At 38.9% G+C, this 22930-nt stretch overlaps 1 protein-coding gene across 1 annotated transcript in view; it reads right to left on the reverse strand.

The window, feature by feature from the left end:
* xkr7b (XK, Kell blood group complex subunit-related family, member 7b) overlaps window positions 1–22930 on the reverse strand; it is a 62421-nt gene that overhangs the window by 12095 nt on the left and 27396 nt on the right. The gene's annotated exons all lie outside the window — the stretch shown is intronic.

Raw genomic sequence — 22930 nt, forward strand, 5'->3', positions numbered from 1 at the left:
GACCCCCAAACTCTGAATTCAAGCCACAGTACACAGTGAAGACAGTGAAGCATGGAGGTGCAAGCATCATGATATGGGCATGTTTCTCCTACTATGGTGTTGGGCCTATTTATCGCATACCAGGGATCATGGATCAGTTTGCATATGTTAAAATACTTGAAGCGGTCATGTTGCCCTATGCTGAAGAGGACATGCCCTTGAAATGGTTGTTTCAACAAGACAATGACCCAAAACACACTAGTAAACGGGCAAAGTCTTGGTTCCAAACCAACAAAATTAATGTTATGGAGTGGCCAGCCCAATCTCCAGACCTTAATCCAATTGAGAACTTGTGGGGTGATATCAAAAATGCTGTTTCTGAAGCAAAACCAAGAAATGTGAATGAATTGTGGAATGTTGTTAAAGAATCATGGAGTGGAATAACAGCTGAGAGGTGCCACAAGTTGGTTGACTCCATGCCACCCAGATGTCAAGCAGTTTTAAAAAACTGTGGTCATACAACTAAATATTAGTTTAGTGATTCACAGGATTGCTAAATCCCAGAAAAAAAAAATGTTTGTACAAAATAGTTTTGAGTTTGTACAGTCAAAGGTAGACACTGCTATTTTTTTGAACACACCCCTTTCAACTAATTGCCCAATTGCACAGCCTTAAGAGCGTGCATATCATGAATGCTGGGTCTTGTTTGTTTTCTGACAATCTACTGAACCTACTGGTAACTTGTTTGCCACGTAGCAATAAAAAATATACTAAAAACCTTGATTATTCTGGTTAGTCACATTGTACTGCTATTATTTTGAACAATACTGTACATTAACAGTTAATGATATCTTCTGTGACGGCCCAACAAAGCACATCAATTGTTTACTTTATGTACCGATATTACCAATAACTGCATAAGCCCAGTAATGTGCATACAGTACTTACAACATGAAAAATTAACAAATTTGTAAATGCATAAACAACAACAGAAGTTTGATTTACCAGGCAAACACGTGGAACAAACACTAAGCTAATTATTGTGTTTGTATTAGCAACATGACATATGAATTTAATAGAGTTTGATTAGATGCTCAGCCTTTCTCAAAATATATTTCTGCTGTCTCAACTGTGCATGATTATAATTATTTGTATTATTTTTAATTAGATTACTGGGATAATTAAGGGATATACTGATTTTAAAGTCAATTCTAACAGGGCAATTATTATTTTGTTTTTAAATGTAGAATTCCAAATTAATTCATGGAAGTATTTGGCTAACTGGACAACGTGCTGTCTTATATGGTTTCAAAAAGATGACTTAAAAAAGTAAAAAGTTAAAAAGCTAAAGCTAAAAACCAGTGGAGGAAATTCAGTTTTAAATGTAGTTCCAGTTCTTATTAGCACATTCATGAGGTTTAAAACATTGAATGGGAAAGAACAGGATGCAGCCTGTTTGAATACCTCGCTTGTGCATATGCAGAAACATCACTACATACATCTCTTAAGGTTGTATTATATCTCCTGAAATGTACCACAAAATGAATACTGCCTTTATCATTTTAGTTAATGCATTTGCCGTCACTGTTTTTGAAATTTTTTACTTTTTCCCCTCGAACGCTGAAACCAATAAACACAGTGACTTGTCACAAAGTGCATGAATGAGATGAGCATTAAACGTTGGTACATTTGCTGTTTGGTGTTTTTGAGAGGAGTGTTTTTTCTCTCTTTGGCCAGTCAACATTCTTCTAAAAATATATAAACCCTCTAACTACTGTGGGGGAATTCTGGTGTAAACCTGGTTGAATAGTGAGTGGGTGAGATAGATCGAGTTCCTAAACTATCAGAAAACAAGCTTTGGCTGAGCTGAGCGTCTGAGCTGAACTGACTGTTAAAGTGCCCATCACAATATGACACCAGCAGAGTGGCACTGAGGGCCTTTCACCTGTCAGCAGCTTTTGGCAGGAGAAGAAAAGGACACAACCTGATACCATACACAAACACACACACACACATGCATGGTCAATGCGGCGAGCTCACGCCATCCTTTACCTAAACTATCAGAGAAGATGCACTTAATGTTTGCTTTTATGCTAAATTAATGATCAAAAACATTTTCAGTTGATTCAAACGATTCAAAATGTGACTGATTCATCTGAAGGATAGTGACAATTCAGTTGAATTTCACTAAATAACTGAATGCTATTTTATTACACAGCTTATCATATTTTGCTGGATGATATCCAATACTTGTTTATTACTAAATTTGGGGTGCTGATTCCAAAAATAGTGCTTGTTTGACAAAATATGATGTGCATTTCAGTGCATTTTTGCTTTAGACAACCATTTGTAGAAGAAGTGATCACTAGAAAAAAAACGTCCATAAAGACATGATTCCTACTTCTGTCTTCCCAAGTTTGTTTGATTCTCAGCCAATTTTGTCCTGTAATGATTATGAAGACATTGTTTTTTATTTAATATTTTATTTAATCCTGATTTCAAGGTTAGAACTGTGGTCAATGACAGAAGAAAATGAAACCGTGACCTGATGTTTTCTGTGGGTGTTTAACTACATTCAAACAGCAACAGAAAATCACAGATTTTGTGAAAAAGGTACACTTGTGTTTATGTAAAATTCCTTGGCATTATATATAGTATATGAAACGATTCCACTCCTTTGCAGATTGGAAGCTAAATTCTTCCTTTTGATAATTCATATTTTGTGAAATACTATATGTGACCGAACGTTTTTAGTGAAATATTTAAACGCAGCATAATCAAATGAGGAAGTGTTAGGCTTTCGTGCACATCAGCGGAAATACTTTTTCAAAATGCAGCGCTGTTGTCTATTTAATCTTCTTCATCCTTCTGCTCCTTTTGATTCAATCAAAGAGCTCTCAAACTCAAATGAAACTTTTCCAAGTTAATTTGATTCAAATAAATAAATATTCCATTTAATATCTCATTGTAATGCTTTTTCAAACTGAATTCTGAAATGGAACTTATTCAATTGAAGAATCGTCTGATTCATCTGGATCGCTTCTTCTCAATCCTGTTCTCTTTCTAACTCTCTCCTTTTCTCTCTCACCGCGGCTCTAACCAGCTTCAGGCCAGCTGCATTATCTAAAGGCTGCAGACGAGTACTTTATCCCGAGCTCTACACTTTCAGCCTGCAATGGGAGGGATTTTTTCATGCTTAACTCTGATAGGCAGTGAGGGCCAAAGATGCTATTTCATGCTCCTCTCTGATAGGCTAAAGGTTTTAAGGGAACTGAGCCTGCATGGCACTTTGGGAGATTTCGAGATGATCCAATGCCAAGCACTTCATGTGAAGCGAATGTGAATATTTTTTTCCAATCGCCAAGAGAGAGTAAAAGAGAAACAAAAGCATTGAAAGCAAAGACATGCCTAATACCAAATAAAAGCAAACACATTATGCTACAGTTTCTGCTGCGTCAGTGGTGTCTCACACATTCAGCTAGTATGTGCACTCCAACACTTCCATTATCACAAGGATGAATTAATCTTGAGGTCTCCAGTGCACTGGAGTGGTTTGGAGTGACGAAATCGCCGGAAAATGAGAGAACCATCACAGCCCTGAATCACAAGAAAGCATGTTTTTGATTTTGTACATCTAGGCTTCAGATGAATGTCTTTATGAGGCTGATGCAGTTCAGCTGTCATTGAACTGTAGCAGTGAGGACAGGTAGCAGTGAAAAACACCTGAGAACCTGAGAGTAGAGACTAAAGCGGTTGAGCCTTACAGTTTGAAGGACTTACATATACTTTATAATTACATTGCGCATTGATTCCCGCATAATGAACCTTGATTACTTTATACACAAGACCTGAAGGAGAGCAGAGAGTTCCAACTAAGAAAATATACCGAGAGACAGAGAGAGAGAAACTGAGCATGTATGTGTGTGGCTAATTTATCCTCTGCAGTAATTAGCACCCCTGTCCCTGTTGAGACTGCCAAGCTGTATTGTTGTCTAACACGCTTACAGTCAACACTGTTTAACACAGTTTGCATTTCAGCAATAAGCTGCATTATTATCGGGTGTCTATTAGCTGATGTGCCATCTGCTGTGTCTGTAAAGGAACGTGTGATTCAACTGAAGATTTCTCAAATTTAAATTCATCTCTTACATTTGCACTCTTGCATTACATTCTTTACTTTTATGCAAGAGACTTCCTTAGTTGTGCTAGTTGAATGTGACGATCCTTCAGTTGAACCAGCTGATTTCTTTTGAATCTGCATTCATGTTGAAATCAACCAAAGATCTCTATTCTGTTGAAAATAAAGCTTTTCAAAAAGGTGGTTTAACAGTGATCCCCCAGGAGAACCATTTTTGGTTCCAAAAAGAACATTTGCATAATCTAAAGAACATTCTTCAGGTTCTTAATGGAAAAATAAATGGCAAAAAAAAAAAAAAAAAAAACTTTATTTTTTAAGAGTGGAATTCGATTGATTCTACAAAGAACTGGATTCAAATCTAGAATTCTAATGTTTAAAAGTCCATGCATGAGAGCAGATTAAGTGTGGAGGTGGGATGTCAGAAAACTGTTGTAGAATAGATGTAAGTAGGCTGTGTGTATGTATGAATTGTGGTAGTTAGGATAATTAGCTAAACTTATTACACCTGTGCCAACTTGGTTGATTATCTGATTGTGCTCCTCCCTAACCTTGTTAATAAAACATAATTTCATTGAAAAGATCTATGGATGGGATCAAGATGTGGGCGTCACTCTCAAAAATAATTGGAGAGGGTTTAAGCAGACTACTGTAAATGGAAAATGAAAAGTAAAACAAACATGAATGCACAATAACACTTGAAACATTCAGTTATAAAATAGATTTTAAACACTGTACAATAAACTCCTTCTGTGTGTACCGTAACTAGTAATTACATGCACTAAGCATTGTATATATTAGAATTAGCTATACTCTCCTTCCCTTCTAATGCCTTCTTTATCCATCTTTTGACTTTAATCTTCTTGTTCCCTCTCTCCAGGTGTATGTGGCGTTTACTGAGAGGCAGACCTGAAGGCAATGTATCTGTGAGATGTTCTCTCTCCCGCTCTCGTAGTGTGATACTTGTCATGTCTGGAACCATAGCATCAATATTCTGCTCTGTTTCTCCTCAAACTGCCCCAGCAGACCTGCAGGTCAAACTCCTATACTCTGAAGATAACAGTGCTGAAACTATGTCTAGAGATTTAAAGTTATACATAACCCCATATTTTGATGGAGTCTGACTGTTGAATGTTTTCAGTATCAGTTTAAGATGTGATACATATATTAGTTGTCTACAAATGTGAGAGACCTTCACCTCAATAACACTCCTTTTCAAAACCTTTATGTTAACACACACACACACACACACACACACACACACACACACACACACACTTGGCATTGTCAAAGAGATCCGTCACACTGTGTAGAAACAGCTGACCTGTTTCATTTAGCCTGGTCAAAGTGTACAACCTTCAAGCCTCTATACATTTCACCTTAAGTACAAAGTGTATTTCGGTATCCTTTGTTATGCTTAGGTTTTTACAACAAACTCCTGAAAGTGGATGAAAACTGTGTAGATAAAACACCAACTGTGTTCACACGCTATTAAATGGAGTGCAGTGTGAGAGGCTGCTGGCAGAAAACTGAAGAATACTTTGAGAAATCCTCTTTATTTAAACTACAAATCCTCAAAGGAATTCAATGAGTCTTTAATTAAGATTTTTTTTAATCAAAACTAGAAAAAACCTGTTGACCAAGACCCAAGACCAGAGAGACAATAGGCGTACATCTTCATAAAGGCACTAGTATTGAAAAACACCAAACACTGAATCATTATTCAAAAGTGTTCCATGCATTATCTTTGAGACTGAAAAATTTGATTTTCATTTTGTAATGAAAGCTTTCAATTCCATTTCCACTTAAGATCTCACATAGTTTCAGATGAACTTCCAGAGAGCTGGACAGAGCAAAGATGGTACATTTGTGGTTTACCATTTTCTGATCTAAACCACTTGAGTATAAGGGTTAGACTCCCTTCCTCTCACAATTATGAGATGTAATGTTCACTTCCTATAACAATATCCAAACTGCACCAGAAATGTGTTTAATAAAGTGTTTATGTTGAACAGTTGCACTACAAATCTGTTTTATATGTAATACGCTGCATGCAAAAGAGACAACAATGCACTGTAAAAAGTGAACAACATTAGAGCTGCGAAGAGATATGATTTCTTATTCCTTCACTTATTTCACACTGTGGTGATACTGGCACACATTCAGGTGCTCTTCATTGATCTATATCAATAGTACATTTGCAGTGTGTTGTTTCCAGGAGTCTGGAGGCCCCTGACAGTCAGAGACCCCGGGGCACTGGCCCCATTGGCTCGGCCCATAATCCATCCTTGCTTAAACTGGTATGACCTGGTTTATCCAGTGTTCAGGGGGATGAGAGCTGTGTGAGTATTGAGGGTGAATGAGTAAAAACTCTCTTCTCAGATATGTGGATTTACCATATAAAAGATGAAAAAAGAAAAAGATCTTTAAAATAAAAGACAGTGTGCATCTGTAGAAAATGAGTTGTTAAAACTGGAGATTTAATGAATTCAAAATGGTATATGCTGTGTTTGAAAAGATTGAATGTTTTTGAAAAACGTCTCTTAAGCTAACCAAGGCTGCATTTATTTGATTAAAAAAACATTAAAAATATAAATATCGGAAATATCAAATGAGAGTTTTCTATTTTAATATTTTTAAATTGTAATTTATCCCTCTGATGGTAAAGCTGAATTATCAGCAATTTTCTCATCCTTCAGAAATCAATCTAATATGCTGATTCGCTGCTCAAGAACATTATTTATTATTAATTTCAAGAAATGTATTTTATGAAAAACATGATAATTTTTTGTCGGGAGTCTTTTATCAATAGAAAGTTAAAAAAGACATTCAATTGAAGAGGAAAAATGCTGAATTGATGTATCAACTTCATAAAACATCTTGCTGACCTCAAATTTTTAAATGGCAGTGTACATGAATATATATTTAATCAATACTTTCTAGCCTAAACTCAATAAAAACATGATGTTACACATCAAAAAATGTCCTGAAGCAGCCTGAAGTTCATGAGTTTTAATGTAAATATTATATTTTTATCTTTAGTGGTCTACACATACTGTGGCTTACTTTACCATCATGATCTGCGCAAGTAAACGAATCAATTTTACAGTGAGTCAAGTCTGGGAAAAACTAAATGCTCTTCTGCTTTTACTCAATAGGAGCCACATGCTAATTCAAAGGCTGAAATGAAGTTCCCTGCGACTCCATTTGCAATGCAAAGCGATGAGCAGCGTGACTAACATCTCCTGTCTATCAGTCGGTCCCCACCTTAGTCCTCCACCATCCCAGCAGCCCCTGGGGTAGAGCTGCTGTAATTAGCATGATTAATGCTCACATTGAGTGTGAATGAGGACTTGGAGGTTGTCCCAGCCAGAACACACACACAAACACACACACACATGTATATAAACACAAACGGAGTCTGTCATAGGTAGTCATAGGTGGTCTTTCTCCTTCTGAGTTCCTTTAAAAACAAGTATCCAGGATGGAGGGGAAACTCATTAACTCAGGCAAATACAGCTAATTACACTAAACGAGGCTTAGAGTGCAGAAAATACAGAAGCAGGGAAGATGCAGCTGGCGCGCGGGGTTCGAGGTGAAGAGCCTCTCTCTCTCTCTCGCTCTCATTCACATTCATACACTCATCAGCACATACATACATAAAACAGCTGCCGCCACATTAAAGCCTGACTGAAAGACTTGACAAGATATTCAATGATATTATGGCTTCTTTGAAATAAGGAATCAGCCAATTATTCCACAACCGTAACATTGAAGTGCGATGAAAATCCGGTTTTGAAAAGGAACGTGTTTAACTACAGCAAGAAGCAAATACAATCCTTCTCACAAGGAAATGAAGCTCTTTTTAAACACCTGCCTGCTAGGCTTCTTGTTTGTCATAAACTGCTTTGGCTTTGATGGCGGACAGATATTTGTGATATCTAAACTTAACCGAAACCTTTCTGCAATAAAACCTAATTTTTTTTCATTCCCGTTGAAGTGAATTCTTCTGCCATTACTTAAAGATCTCTGTTTCCATTCATTTAACTTATCACCATAATTTCTGTAATTTCTACTCGGGTTTTATGAGTTTCATAATTTCTCAAAATCAAGCCTATTTTACAGCCTATTTTTCAATAACAGATTCTTGGAAAGGTTTCTGCAAAGTTCTTGGAAATGTTTGTTTCATTTGGTTTTGAAAAACATTGACCATTTCAAGAAATGTTTAAATCAGAAATGGCGGTGTAACCAAGTGAAAAAAACAAAACAAGACATATTTTCCTTACACCTTTGATACAGTACACAAGGGTTTACACATCTTGTATATTTAAACAATATTTTAAAACTTATGGCAGTGTTTTAATTCATTAATTTCCTTCATGATGATAGGAAAAAGAGGAATTGCAAATGTATTTTAGTTCTTATTTTAGTTTAGGTCTATTTAAGTCTTGATATGTGTGAACTCCATTTTTAATATATTAATAAAAATAATCAGTTTCATGATTCTTATAAAACTCTGCTTAAACGGATAACCTGAAATCATTTGCTCAAGTTATAAGTCTTGATTCTTTCCCTTTAGTTCTAATCATTGTAATGCAGAAAAGGCAGAAAATTAAATCGGAAAACCTATACAGGATTTTTATACATAAAGTATTGCTTGTAATTTATGCAGATTTGAATCTTTGTCTCTGTGAAGTTCACTCATAAGCAATATGTTGGGACTATCTTGTGTGTTTGGACCAATTTGAACACTTTCATAATTTGAAGTCGAAAGTTCGCTGTAAGGATGCTTTATACGGCTGCAATAACTTTTATTGGAAGAAATAAAGTCCTCGGAGAGAGGAAGAAAGAAAGAAAACAAGCTTCATGTGCTTTAACTAAATGAGAGTAATTATCCCATTTGAATGGAGAGAGTCCAGTTTAAGCCATGGATTATGCACTAAACCCAGGTGAGTGACTGTCTGAATGACTCTACTTAAACTGTGAATTAAACCCACTAAGCAAGTAGAGTACAAAGACATCATCAATATTTAGTGTGTGTACTTAGCTGTAGTTTAGGAACAAAACTGCCCTCAGAAGTGACAAAGCCTTTCTCTTCTGACAAAAAAATGATTCATAAGTATTATCGATGTCAGTAAAAACAACAGAAGTCAGAGGAAATTTACCTCAATTATAGAAAAACATAAGCGTGTATGCTTTCTGTGTGGATGGATGGATGGATGAGTAAAAAGCAGATGATGAGATGACATCCATAGGAGGAAGTTCTTCACTGCATTGAATACATTATTTCATAAACTGGAGTGCCGTAAATCCCTCTCTGTCATGCAGAAAGCAGGCGGAAAAGTGCCCAGCCCTCCTGCGGTACAGTAAGTGCATACAAGCTCAAACCTGCTCAGCTCCATGAATTACAACAGCACATGCTTTTTTCCTTTACTGTTTTTCTTCAAAAATATCCTGTTATTTTGTTTCTGACAGAGTAATGACTGTCATTCATCTCTACCAGCATATTGACATTTCTCTATTATAGCCAGAGCTGTCTGTGCGACCAATGAAAATGAGCTGAACGACAAATACATCTACTGTAGTCCAAAAGATTCTTTCATTTGTGAGTTACAGCATTAAACATTTGTGAAGTTTAAATACTATCCAACCATTAAAAAAAAAAAAAAAAAAAAGTCAAAAATGTTTTTTCAAGAGATGTACTGTTTTTAAAGCAAATGCGCTACATTTATACTAATATAAGGCAGGACAGGCTTTAGGGGAGTAATATAAATCCATAAAATCTGTCTGCATTAATTCATATTCAAGCCAGTCACTTGCATGTTATTTCTAGCAATATTTCACCCGTGCAGTTCTAGTTTATTATTATTACATTTTACATTTTAGTTTTATGATAATACATTTATACATGTAGACAGTATTTAAATGAATAAAAAAACATATTTAATAATTATTATATTTTTTAAACGTTTAAAAAGGTTGCAAAAACAAATCTGAAAAGTTGTCAATATTTTAAAGCACGTTTTGTAAAAAGTTACATGCAAATCAAATTTTATGCAGTGTGTCAAACTTTCAAGCTGTGCATTTTTTTTTTTTTTTTAATAAATTAATAAATAAGCTTGATTAGAGCCCACTAGACAGGACATTAGACAAATGAGAGACCAGGTAACTTTGTTTTTCTCAGTTAAATGTATTTTTATCAAGATAATTAAAATTCATTATTAAAACACACTAAACCAGCCAGAGGCAAAGTTCTTCTAATCAGAGAAATCCCATGAGTCACATGACACAGCCAATCACACACAATGGAACTAACTGGACAAACACGACGCAGCCAATCACAAACATTAAACCCTGCAGTTGCTCTTTTAACTCCACTGGAAAAAATAAATAAAATAAACACACTCACACACACACACACACACTGTATACAATGAAATAAAATATTCATTGGTTGGAAGGTTGACATTGAGTGCTCTAGGTGGTTGCCAGGTATACAGCATGTTTACTGGCAAAAAAATATATATGATATTCTGGCTTTTTATATTTTTTAGATGTGAAAATTCAGCACTTTGGGATTTTTTGCAAAAATCATCCATTAACTCTGAAAATTTAAATCACACCTCATGTCCATACCACAAATAGTGCAGGATGAGTTGCACACCAAAGCTTAATATTTAGGATTAGAGGTTTGTTTAAATTGCTAAACCTGAGAGGTATATAAGTATAAATGCAATGAAATATTCCTACTTAGATGCTTTCACATGCATTATGCATGCAGCACCACTGCACTCAGTCTCAGGTAAACACATTTTCAGGAGTGTTTATCGATGTGTACATGGACACACACACACACACACACACACACACACACTTTCTCTAGCTGACTGTGTGACTGTCTCTTTCTCTCTCATCCAGCGCTGGTCAGCAGCAGTCAACACTGTCAAAATTGCAGAGAGATAAAGATTGAGACTCTGCCTCTCTCTTTACAATAAGTCTAGTATCTGATTGACAGCTGTCCTGTCCCATGAGGCTTTAAAGAACACTTTTATAAAGTTGTGCGCTCCAGAGAGATAAGCCTCTGCAATACCAGTGCTATTTTTGAAGGTTTATTTTTTGCATGAACAGGAAAATATAAACTATACATTTTCCATTTTCTCCAACAAAGCGAAATCAGCAGCGGAAAATAGGAGCGAGTTTGGTACGAAAACTATTTCTGACACAAAAATAATCACTTAAAAATGTTCAGTGTTGTTATAAACCTACACTTATACACTATCTAATGCTCTTTTTATACTGTATTTCCTGCTGAATAATTTTGGGATTGTTTCGCTGTCCTTCTCCCTCCTTGTATTCAGCGAAGACAGCAAAGACGCAAAACTCAGCACAACAAAGAGCTGGAGAGCGATAGAGACAGAGAAAAAGACACTACAGAGAAAAATCATGTCAAACTATGTAAAGCTGAAATGACTCAATCTTCACAATGATCGACTAGAACGAATCTTCATTTTTCTGTTGTCTTCTTCACTTGTCACTTTCCTGGATGTTTGAGAGAACAGAACAAAGACCAACTTCGTGAAACAATCCCACTCATGCCCACAATCTGTCCATCTCTGCCTTCTCTCACTCCGCTCGCCTGCCAATCAAAAGCGCTGATCATTATCGCCATGGAGACAGAAGGCTTGGTGACGTCATCAAACAAGCTTTCAGAACAGTGGGTTATCAGGAAGTGACTCACTGGCAGAAAGAGTTTACTTCACTTCTAAAGTTAACTTAGCACTCTATAGAGTCAAGGTCAAGGGACGGGCTGGTTTTAAAATGGTATGATTCTCTCTCCTTATTAGTTTATCTAGTTCTCTCTCAGACAGAGCAAATCTTTCCAATTAGAGAGGCCAGTGGTCTGGAACAAAGAGACGCACAAAATGTCTTTACGGGATTAGTCAGTGTTTCTCTCCCACCCTGACTCTTCTCTCATTAAAATGCACTGGGAATACAGAATGGTACACATCCAAAATTAACTTAAATTAGAACGTGCCATTACTTATGTGTTATTAACGAAAATGTATATTAACTATTTCTAATTAACTTAATTTAATACACACATGCCATGCGAAAGCCGTTTTTTTTTTCTCAGAAAACCATATATCAGAGGTTAAAACTAATATGGTTTAAAAAGCATGATAGACATAATAATCAAAGCCAAACAGATGTTTTGGCAGAGTATCTGAGGTGCAGCCCTATTCTGGAAAAGAGGGCGGGGAGAAGCAACTCATTTGCATTTAAAGAGACATGCACAAAAAAAATTTTTCACTGCTTCCACTCAAAATAGGCATTTTTTAAATTATATAATAAGTGATCTGTGGGGAATTTTGGGGCGAAACTTCACAGGCATATTCTGGGGAAATCTGAGACATACATTACACTACATATATCTCCTTTAGTTGTTTATGTGTTAGTAGTAGAGTTATATTTTAAATAATGTCTAAAAATTATGAGCAATTATGAAGACATCTCTAAATGTAAGCATTTGAGACACCTGTTATATATAATTTCAATTCAAAAATAATTTACACATACATACAGGTATAAAATATATCTAAATTGTTTAAATATTTATATTTTATTGACATTTAACACTTTTATAAGAATTCTATTCATTAAATATACGTGACCTAAATGTATCTTTCTTTAGGGACATCTCGGGACAAAAATATTTAAAATAGAAAAATAAAGAAATATATGTATAGTAATAGAGTTAACTCACACACACACACACACACACACACACGCAAAGCAATCAGTATTCTATAAGGAGGCATAAAAAAAAGGTTTCACACGGTTAAGTAAATATTTAAAGATACCTATATCTAGTCTGCATTTTAAATATAAACATATAAATGGTAAATAAATATGTTTAAAGTCTGACTGCTAAATGTAAAAGCAAGTCTAACGCTAAATATTTAGTGAGCATGCAAATGTATGTCGCCTTCAGGTAACATCAACCAGTGGCGCACAAAGTTGAACTAATATGATGAACTAGTGCTACATGCAGCAGCAGAGGAATCAGGTGAAATATCGACTCCAAGCTAAACATCTTCAGTCAGCTGTGTAACGGCACACTGTGGCTAGTTGGAATCTAGTTTCTAAGTATTTAACTTGACCTGTTGCACAGTCAATGCCTTTGACTGCTAAAATGGATAACCTGAAATCCTTAAAAACCTGAAAAATGGATAACCTGAAATCCTCCAAAACAACCTCAGCGTTGTTTTGGAGCCAAACACTTTAAACTTTTTTTTTTTTTAAATACTGTATCTTATGTTGTATTCAAAGTAAGTCATACCGGTTTGGAATGACATGAGGGTGAAATGCTTGTTTTGGGTGAACTAACCCGTTAAACTGTCAATGGATTTTAACTTGTAGATTTATTAAAAGCCAAATCAGATAAAAAGCAGCACCAAATTTGCATATGCCATGTAATTCTACAGTGAGAAGACTTTATAATGCACTCTGAAAGCCATTAGAGCCTTAAAGAGAAAGAGTATTGTGTGACAGCATTCCCTGTCTGAACTGAACTGGTTTGGCTTTCCTCTGTGGGATTGGACAAACTTGGTCTAGCACTCGAGCACAGACATATGAACTGCCAAAGTCATCTCTCTCTCTGTCTTGATCTGTGTCTCCATGTCTTGCTCTCTCTCTCTCTTATTCCTTCTGTCTGCCACTTGATGTCCTCCGCCACCCTGACCCCTGCTGTTTCCATGGAGATGTGAGAGTGGTGCCATGCTCGCTCTTTTAATAATTAACATGTCTGGCAAACGGAGCTGTTCCAGAGGAGCTGTTCAAGTATATTGCTGTGTTTCCAACATACAGCAGGTTCTCTTCATCGCAGTGTCCCTGCTTACCGCTCACACAATCCTCCACCAACTGGCCGAAAGAGACCTCAACAATGTTTCAATGGTCCTTATAAAGTAATATGGTGATGTATATCAGATAGAAATGCCATGGCACTTTGATATGTGCCATGACACTGAATAATGCCATATTCAAGTACATTAGAATCTGCAACTGTGCTTTAAAGGTACAGGGCATCTTGCAGCTAAGTAATTTTGATATATGTGACCCTGGACCACAATTTTTTTTTTAATTGAGACTTATACATCATCTGAAAGCTGAATAAAAATGGAATCTGAAGGTCTAAAAAAAAAAAAAAAATTAAAAAAAAAATTTAAATACCGTGAAATCTCCTTTAAAGTTGTGCAAATGCATTTCTTAGCGATGCAAATTACTAATCATAAATTAAGTTTTGATATATTTACAGTAGGAACTTTACTAAATATCTTTATGGAACATGATATTTACTTAATATCCTATTTTTTATTTTTTTATTTTTTGGTATAAAGGAAAAATGTATCATTTTGGCCCATATAATAATACTACTAATAATTAATATTATTATTATTAATATTATTATGTTTTTTTTTTGAGACTGGTTTATGGTCCTGGGTCACAGATAAGAGTATGTGTGTTTCAATATATGAACACGACCATTGAACATTTGAGGTCAGTACAATTTTTTATATGAAAGAAATTAATATTTTCATTAATACTATTTAGCATGGATGCATTAAATTGATCAAAAGACAGTAAAGACATTTAAATATGTTACAAAAGACATCTATTTCAAATAAAGATGTTCTTTAAACTGTTTTTAAACTTGCTATTTCCAAAAGCAGCATAACTGTTTTCAACATGGACAACAAATACAAAGAAATATTTCTTCAGCAGCAAATACATATATTAGAATGATTTGAAGTATTATGTTACACTGACGACTAAAGTAATGAGGCTGAAAATTCAATCTTGCTAATATATATAATATATTTTTAAATATTTAAAAATACAATTTCTTTAAACTTTAGTAATAATGCACAATATTACTATTTTACTGTATTTTTTTATCTAAATAATGCAAAAAAGAAGAGGATTTTTTTTTCAAAAACATAACAAAATCTTTCCAAACCCTTTCTTATGAATGGTCACATATACTATAAAAAAACTGTGTGTGTGTGTGTGTGTGTGGGAGGGGGGTTGGTTATAATATAATGTTTTGACCAATTTAAGGCACAATCGATGTTAACTGAATTTCCAGTTTAAAGCTAATGATCTGTTGAAAGCATGACTTGATGGGACTGATCAAATTAGAAAAGTCTATTATTGATTTCAGCCCAATCATCTCTGGAGAAATTGTATACCTAATTGTTAAACACATTTTGTTATATAATTAATAGACTTTTGGGAGGCTAAAACATGATATTACTATTGAACGTGCAGACATATGAATTTACCATGTCAAATGAAATATCACTAAATAATACTGTACTTAGGAAGCTACCCAAAGGAAAAAGAGACTTGATAATATCATATACATTTGCCATGGTGTTTACACTATACATGTTACTTCAATAATAAGGATAAATGAGAAGTGAGTGAGTGAGTGAGTGAGTGAGTGAGTAAGTGAGGGAAGCAAGAGCTTGAAACTCCAAAATCTGAAGCTTTGAGCAACTAGGCAACAAACCAACCAGCGTTTTTGTAATAGTAATCATTTTTTTCATTAGAAAACCTAAAGATCAATCCATCAAGAGGACATCAGAAAGAGGGAAAGTCAGAGAAAGAGCAAGCAGGAGAAATACAGAATGAGAAAGACAGGTATTTAAAGTGAGAGAGACAAGGAGGATCGAGGGCAAGTGATCAATGTGTGCTGCCAACCTCTTCAGTCCTGATAGGATCTGTCTGTGAGCTGTACACATTCATTTGCAAGAGAAATCAGACATGAAACAAGAGCTGCACACATCCAATTAAATGCAATATGTATAATATATTCACGTTAAGCACATTGGTAATGGTCTTAGATTTGATGCTTGTATTTATGTGTGTGTGTGTGTGTGTGTGTGTGTCTTTCTCACAAGTGTTTAAAAGTCAGACTGACACTTAGTGTGTAGCTGTCACAGTGTTGAATGGGCATATTCTGAAAAAGAAGTGAAGAGTAGGTCAGTCACAGACAAGACTGAAATCAATTCTCATCTAGGACCATAGTTACACACACACACATACACACACACGTCCTTGAGATAAGACCAGAGAGTGCTGCTGAGTGAAAGTGTGCTCTCCTACTATAAACAAACAAACACACCTTTGTGTGTATGTAATATAGTGAGTACTGTATAGGGTTATTTATCACACAGACAACATGTTGTTCTTCTGAATATCACCTGGTTGCAGGCCAAGTGTCAGCTGATATTCAGACCAACAGCAGGACTGCACATGTGATGCGACAGCTTAATAAACAAGAAGTTAATATTCAGTCCATCCATCCATCATCTTCCGCTTATCCGGGGCCGGGTCGCGGGGGCAACAGTCTAAGCAGAGACGCCCAGACTTCCCTCTCCCTAGCCACTTCCTCCAGCTCTTCCGGGGGGACCCCGAGGCGTTCCCAGGCCAGCCGGGAGACATAGTCCCTCCAGCGTGTCCTAGGTCTTCCCCGGGGCCTCCTCCCGGTGAGACGTGCCTGGAACACCTCCCTGGGAAGGCGTCCAGGAGGCATCCGAAATAGATGCCCGAGCCACCTCAGCTGGCTCCTCTCGATGTGGAGGAGCAACGGCTCTACTCTGAGCTCCTCCCGAGTGACCGAGCTTCTCACCCTATCTCTAAGGGAGCGCCCAGCCACCCGACGGAGAAAGCGCATTTCGGCCGCCTGTATCCGGGATCTTGTCCTTTCGGTCATGACCCACAGGTCATGACCATAGGTGAGAGTAGGAACGTAGATTGACTGGTAAATAGAGAGCTTTGCCTTACAGCTCAGCTCCTTCTTCACCACGACAGACCGGTACAGCGACCGCATTACTGCAGAAGCTGCACCGATCCGTCTGTCAATCTCACGTTCCATCCTTCCCTCACTCGTGAACAAGACTCCAAGATACCTGAACTCCTCCACTTGAGGCAGGAACTCTCCACCAACCTGAAGTGGGCAATCCACCCTTTTCCGACTGAGAACCATGGCCTTGGACTTGGAGGTGCTGATTCTCATCCCAGCCGATTCACACTCGGCTGCAAACCGTCCCAATGCACACTGAAGGTCCTGGTCTGAGGATGCCAACACGACAACATCATCCGCAAAAAGCAGCGACGAAATCGTATGGTCCCCAAACCGGACACTCTCCGGCCCTTGGCTGCGCCTAGAAATTCTGTCCATAAAAATTATGAACAGAACCGGTGACAAAGGGCAGCCCTGCCGGAGTCCAACATGCACCGGGAACAGGTCTGACTTACTGCCGGCAATGCGAACCAAGCTCTTGCTCCGGTCGTACAGGGACCGAACAGCCCTAAGTAGGGAGCCGCCGACCCCATACTCCCGGAGCACCCTCCACAGGATGTCGCGAGGAACACGGTCGAATGCCTTCTCCAAGTCCACAAAACACATGTGGACTGGTTGGGCAAACTCCCATGAACCCTCCAGCACCCTGGAAAGGGTATAGAGCTGGTCCAGTGTTCCACGACCGGGACGAAAACCACACTGTTCCTCCTGGATCCGAGGTTCCACTATCGGCCGAATTCTCCTCTCCAGTACCCTGGCATAGACTTTTCCAGGGAGGCTGAGAAGTGTGATCCCCCTATAGTTGGAACACACTCTCCGGTCCCCCTTCTTGAAAAGAGGGACCACCACCCCGGTCTGCCAGTCCAGAGGTACTGTCCCCAACCGCCATGCGATGTTGCAGAGGCGTGCCAGCCAAGACAGCCCCACAACATCCAGAGACTTGAGGTACTCGGGGCGGATCTCGTCCACCCCCGGTGCCTTGCCACCGAGGAGCTTTTTAACTACCTCGATGACTTCAGCCCGGGTGATGGACGAGTGCCCCTCCGAGTCCCCAGCCACTGCTTCCTCAACGGAACACAAGTCGGTGGGATTGAGAAGATCCTCGAAGTATTCCTTCCACCGCCCGACGATATCCCCAGTTGAGGTCAACAGGTGCCCATCTCTACTGTAAACAGTGTTGGTAGGGCACTGCTTCCCCCTCCTGAGGCGTCGAACAGTTTGCCAGAATCTCTTCGAGGCCAACCGATAGTCCTTCTCCATGGCCTCACCGAACTCCTCCCAGGCCCGAGTTTTTGCCTCCACGACTACCCGGGCTGCAGTCCGCTTGGCCTGCCGGTACCTGTCAGCTGCCTCCGGAGTCCCACAAGCCATCCAGGCCCGATAGGACTCCTTCTTCAGCTTGACAGCATCCCTTACTTCCGGTGTCCACCACCGGGTTCGGGGATTGCCGCCTCGACAGGCACCGGAGACCTTACGGCCACAGCTCCGAGCAGCCGCAGCGACAATGGAGGTGGAGAACATGGTCCACTCAGACTCAATATCTCCAGACTCCCTCGGGATCCGGTCGAAGCTCTGCCGGAGGTGGGAGTTGAAGATCTCTCTGACAGGGGGCTCGGCCAAACGTTCCCAACAGACCCTCACAGTACGTTTGGGTCTGCCGAGTCTGTCCAGCTTCCTCCCCCGCCATCGGATCCAACTCACCACCAGGTGGTGATCAGTTGACAGCTCCGCCCCTCTCTTCACCCGAGTGTCCAAGACATATGGCCGAAGGTCTGATGACACGACCACAAAGTCGATCATCGACCTCCGGCCAAGGGTGTCCTGGTGCCACGTGCACTGGTGGACACCCTTATGCTTGAACATGGTGTTCGTTATGGACAAACCGTGGTTAGCACAGAAATCCAATAACAGAACACCGCTCGGATTCATGTCAGGGGGGCCGTTCCTCCCAATCACGCCCCTCCAGGTGTCACTGTCACTGCCCACGTGAGCGTTGAAGTCCCCCAGTAGAACGACGGAGTCTCCAGTCGGAGCACTTTCCAGCACCCCTCCCAGAGACTCCAAGAAGGCCGGGTAGTCCGCACTGCCGTTCGGCCCGTAGGCACAAACGACAGTGAGAGACCTATCCCCGACTCGAAGGCGCAGGGAAGCGACCCTCTCGTTCACCGGGGTAAACTCCAACACATGGCGGCTGAGCTGGGGGGCTATTAGCAAACCTACTCCAGCCCTCCGCCTCTCACCATGGGCAACTCCAGAGTGGTAGAGAGTCCAGCCTCTCTCAAGAAGTGTGGTTCCAGAGCCCAAGCTGTGCGTTGAGGTGAGCCCGACTATCTCTAGTCGGTACCTCTCGACCTCCCGCACAAGCTCAGGCTCCTTCCCCGCCAACGAGGTGACATTCCACGTCCCTAAAGCCAGATTCCGTGTCCAGAGATCGGGTCGTCGGGGGTCTCGCCTTCGACTGTCGCCCGATCCTCTCTGCACCGGCCCCTTACGCTCCCTCCTGCAGGTGGTGAGCCCACAGGAGGGCGGCCCCACGTCACTCCTTCGGGCTAAGCCCGGCCGGACCCCATGGGGGAAGGCCCGGCCACCAGGCGCTCGCATACGGGCCCCAACCCCGGGCCTGGCTCCAGGGTGGGGCCCCGGCTGCGCCATGCCGGGCGACGTCACGGTCCTTGATTTTAATTTTGCCATAAGGGGTTTTATGAACTGTTCTTAGTCTGGCCCATCACCAAGGACCTGTTTGCCTTGGGAGACCCTACCAGGAGCATATAGCCCCAGACAACATAGCTCCCAGGATCATTCGGGTACTCAAACCTCTCCACCACGATAAGGTGACAGTTCAAGGAGAGGTAATATTCAGTGACATTCTTTTTTTTTTTTTTTTGTGGCTTATTGTCAGGTTAATATAACACAAAATCATAAAAATGTATGATAAATAATTATAAAAAATAAAAGTATCTTAAAAAAAAAAAAAAAGAATTATTGCAGGCTATGTTAATTACTGCAGAAATGTATCATCAGAGTCTGTGAAAAAGGTTATTATCAGCATATTCTTAGACCACTGCTTAGCCAATCAAATTCAAGGACCAGAACTAACTATTAATGACAGTATTATGAGTGTCATTACAAGCTTTTTCTAGACATAACCCTTCATCATCTCTTTATCTCGCACGTCCTTTGCATTTGCTTAAACACTTGGCCCTGACTTTTTCTTTTTCTCTGCTCTGCTCTTCTCTTCTTTCTTCTAAAGCTCACAGTCTGTACTTTAAAGCATTCCTGTTGGTGCAGTAGTGTAAGCAGAGCTCAGTGGGCTTTTCTAATTTTCTCATTTATGGGAGCTAGACAGAAGTCTTGCACAGGGGATTGTGGGATTGACAGTGGAGCAGAATAAGTGTTGAACTGAAATAAAGTTGGCATGATCTATAATAACACATATATGAGTTTCACTGACTGCAATACTTGCTGTATATACAGACAAACCCCAAAGTGGCTTAAAGAAGACAGACCAGAATATTGTCTCAGTGTCTACAAGGATTAGGAGGAATAAAAATGTCCTGGTTCAGTGTGACGAGCATGTCTGAAGTCCATAGCATGCAGTAGACTGTCATATAAAGTCCACCTATCAAAGATGGGTCCCACTTTCTATTAGGTGGCCTTAACTATGTATTTACATCCAAAACAAAATAAAAAAGTAAAATGTACTTATTGTGTTCATAGTGTATTGCAAAACTCTTCTGCTGCTACTGAGGTGGGATATGGGTAAAGTTAAGGACAGGTTTGGTGGCTCCGTGTAGTAACAGCTGCTCTATCTGAAATCATGCACCTGAATGAATTTAGCACTGATTAGAGAACTGGCTTTACTGATGAGATGCGCATTAATCATCGGCCGATATATATCTTGCACCCCTAGTGGTATGGGTAGGTTCAAGGGTGGGCTAAGGTGTAATGGATTCGCCAACATTGTAATAATAATTGTAATTACATAAATTATTTACTATGTGCTTTATAGTGGCAATAAACAGCCAGTATGCTAGTATGCATGCTAATAAGCAACTAGTTAGTATTGAATAATGCTCCCTAATCTAAAGTGTTACCAATCTTTGTTGTGGAAAACACTTTGAATGTTCTTGTTTTCTTTTTCAAGATTTTCAAGATCTGAGGTAAATCATTTGTTGCTTCTTTTATTGTGACTATTAGTTATGCAATAAGTACAAGTACATAGTGTGCACGTAGGCAGTGTTGGGGAAAGTTACTTTTAAAAGGAATGCAATACAATATTGCGTTAATACCTAAAAATGTACCTAGGTTATTTAGTTACCTTTTATGGAAAGTGATGCATTACATTACTTTTACTGGCGTTACTTATTTGAAAAAGTAACTAGAATATTTTCACGTAAATGAAAAAGTAATGCGTTACTTTACTAGTTACAATAAAAGTAATCTGATTATGTAACTCACGTTACTTGTTGTATTACAAGTTGTAATGAGTTACCCCCAACACTGCACATACTGTAGGTACCTGAGATAATCATTGTGCCATCAGCAATGACAAAATAGAAATAGAATTTAGAATTCTGTCATTATATATTGCTGGTTAGGATAAACATTATCATTCATTAAAATGGAAGAGATACCCTTTGTCACAGCATCGCATCGCATCTGGTTAGGACTTGGTGAAGACCCCATTACTGTGGAGTCTTGGCTAATAGCTCTTCTCACATTTCCTCTTATTAATTCCATTATTTGTTTGGTTTCTTTCATTATCTAAGGCAAGCTCCTGAGATTTCAAAGTTTTGGTAATGGATAATTAATTTGTTTAGAGCTATTCTGTGAATTGTGAGAATGAAGGGAACACAGCAATCTGCCAGTGGAAATGGTGCACACTTGAAGACCAAGTGATAAGAGGAATTGTGTGAAATGCTAGATAACAGCTGAAGTCTTGACTGAGCATAGTTATAGAATAGATGAGCTTCAGGACTAAAAGTGCTTTATTTGATTGGATTTATTTTTATTTTTATTATTATTCTACTGAATCTTGAAGTTGACATAGGGGAATAGGCTAAGCTAGCAGGCTAATCGGTTAACAGTGTGCTTAGCTAGTCGAGTGGTTGGCTTGTTAAATGTTGGCAAAAAAAATACTAAGTTTGTGTTTAATTTTGCTGATACTGTACTTTATTTAGTGGGTGTACAAGATAAATTCATGACAATGAGTTCTTTGAGAATTGGTCGCTATCTGTTTCGGTTAGCAGACCTATTCAGGTCAAGGTTTTTTTATGGTTGGATTGAGCGATTGTGATATTGCTGTCAGTCCATAGGAGGCATGTGCTGTAGTATGTGTCACTGTTTGTACTGGCCACCTGTCCCTCTGATTTTCCGTCTGTCTCTTTCTCGGAATGTCTGCCTGCTGTCTTGTTTATTCACTTGTCATCCTGTCCATTGTTACTTGTGTTCATTTGCCCTTCTGTCCTCATGTTTTCCTTATCAGCTCTCTTTCATGATTTGCACGTATCTTACAAAGATACAAAGATACAAAGAAGACTTAAATGAAAGGAATTGAGGAAAACCATTTATACTGTACGCATGGGACATGACTCACAGTGTCCCTCTAATGGAAAATGATGTTATATGCATTACATCATCTCTCAAATGATCAGTTTTATATAAAAAAGTTTTGTAACTCAAATAACTCATGAAAAAAAATGAAAAGTGACTAAACCTAACCATCATTTTAGTTGCAGGAAATGGATTACAGATTATTATGCCACACATCATGCAACACATGACAATACTGCTTTGTACCATGGTTAGAAAATGAGCGAGACTATGTGTGTGTGTGTGGGTGGCTAGATGGATGGCTCTCATAGCAAGCCTTCTGGACTGGATGGATAAAGCCATAGAAAGTTTAACACCCCTACATGTGGTGTGTGCTCTGTGTGTGCATGTGTGTG

The sequence above is a fragment of the Carassius gibelio genome, chromosome B23 (genome assembly GCF_023724105.1).
Source record: "Carassius gibelio isolate Cgi1373 ecotype wild population from Czech Republic chromosome B23, carGib1.2-hapl.c, whole genome shotgun sequence".
In the NCBI taxonomy this organism is placed as follows: domain Eukaryota; kingdom Metazoa; phylum Chordata; class Actinopteri; order Cypriniformes; family Cyprinidae; genus Carassius; species Carassius gibelio.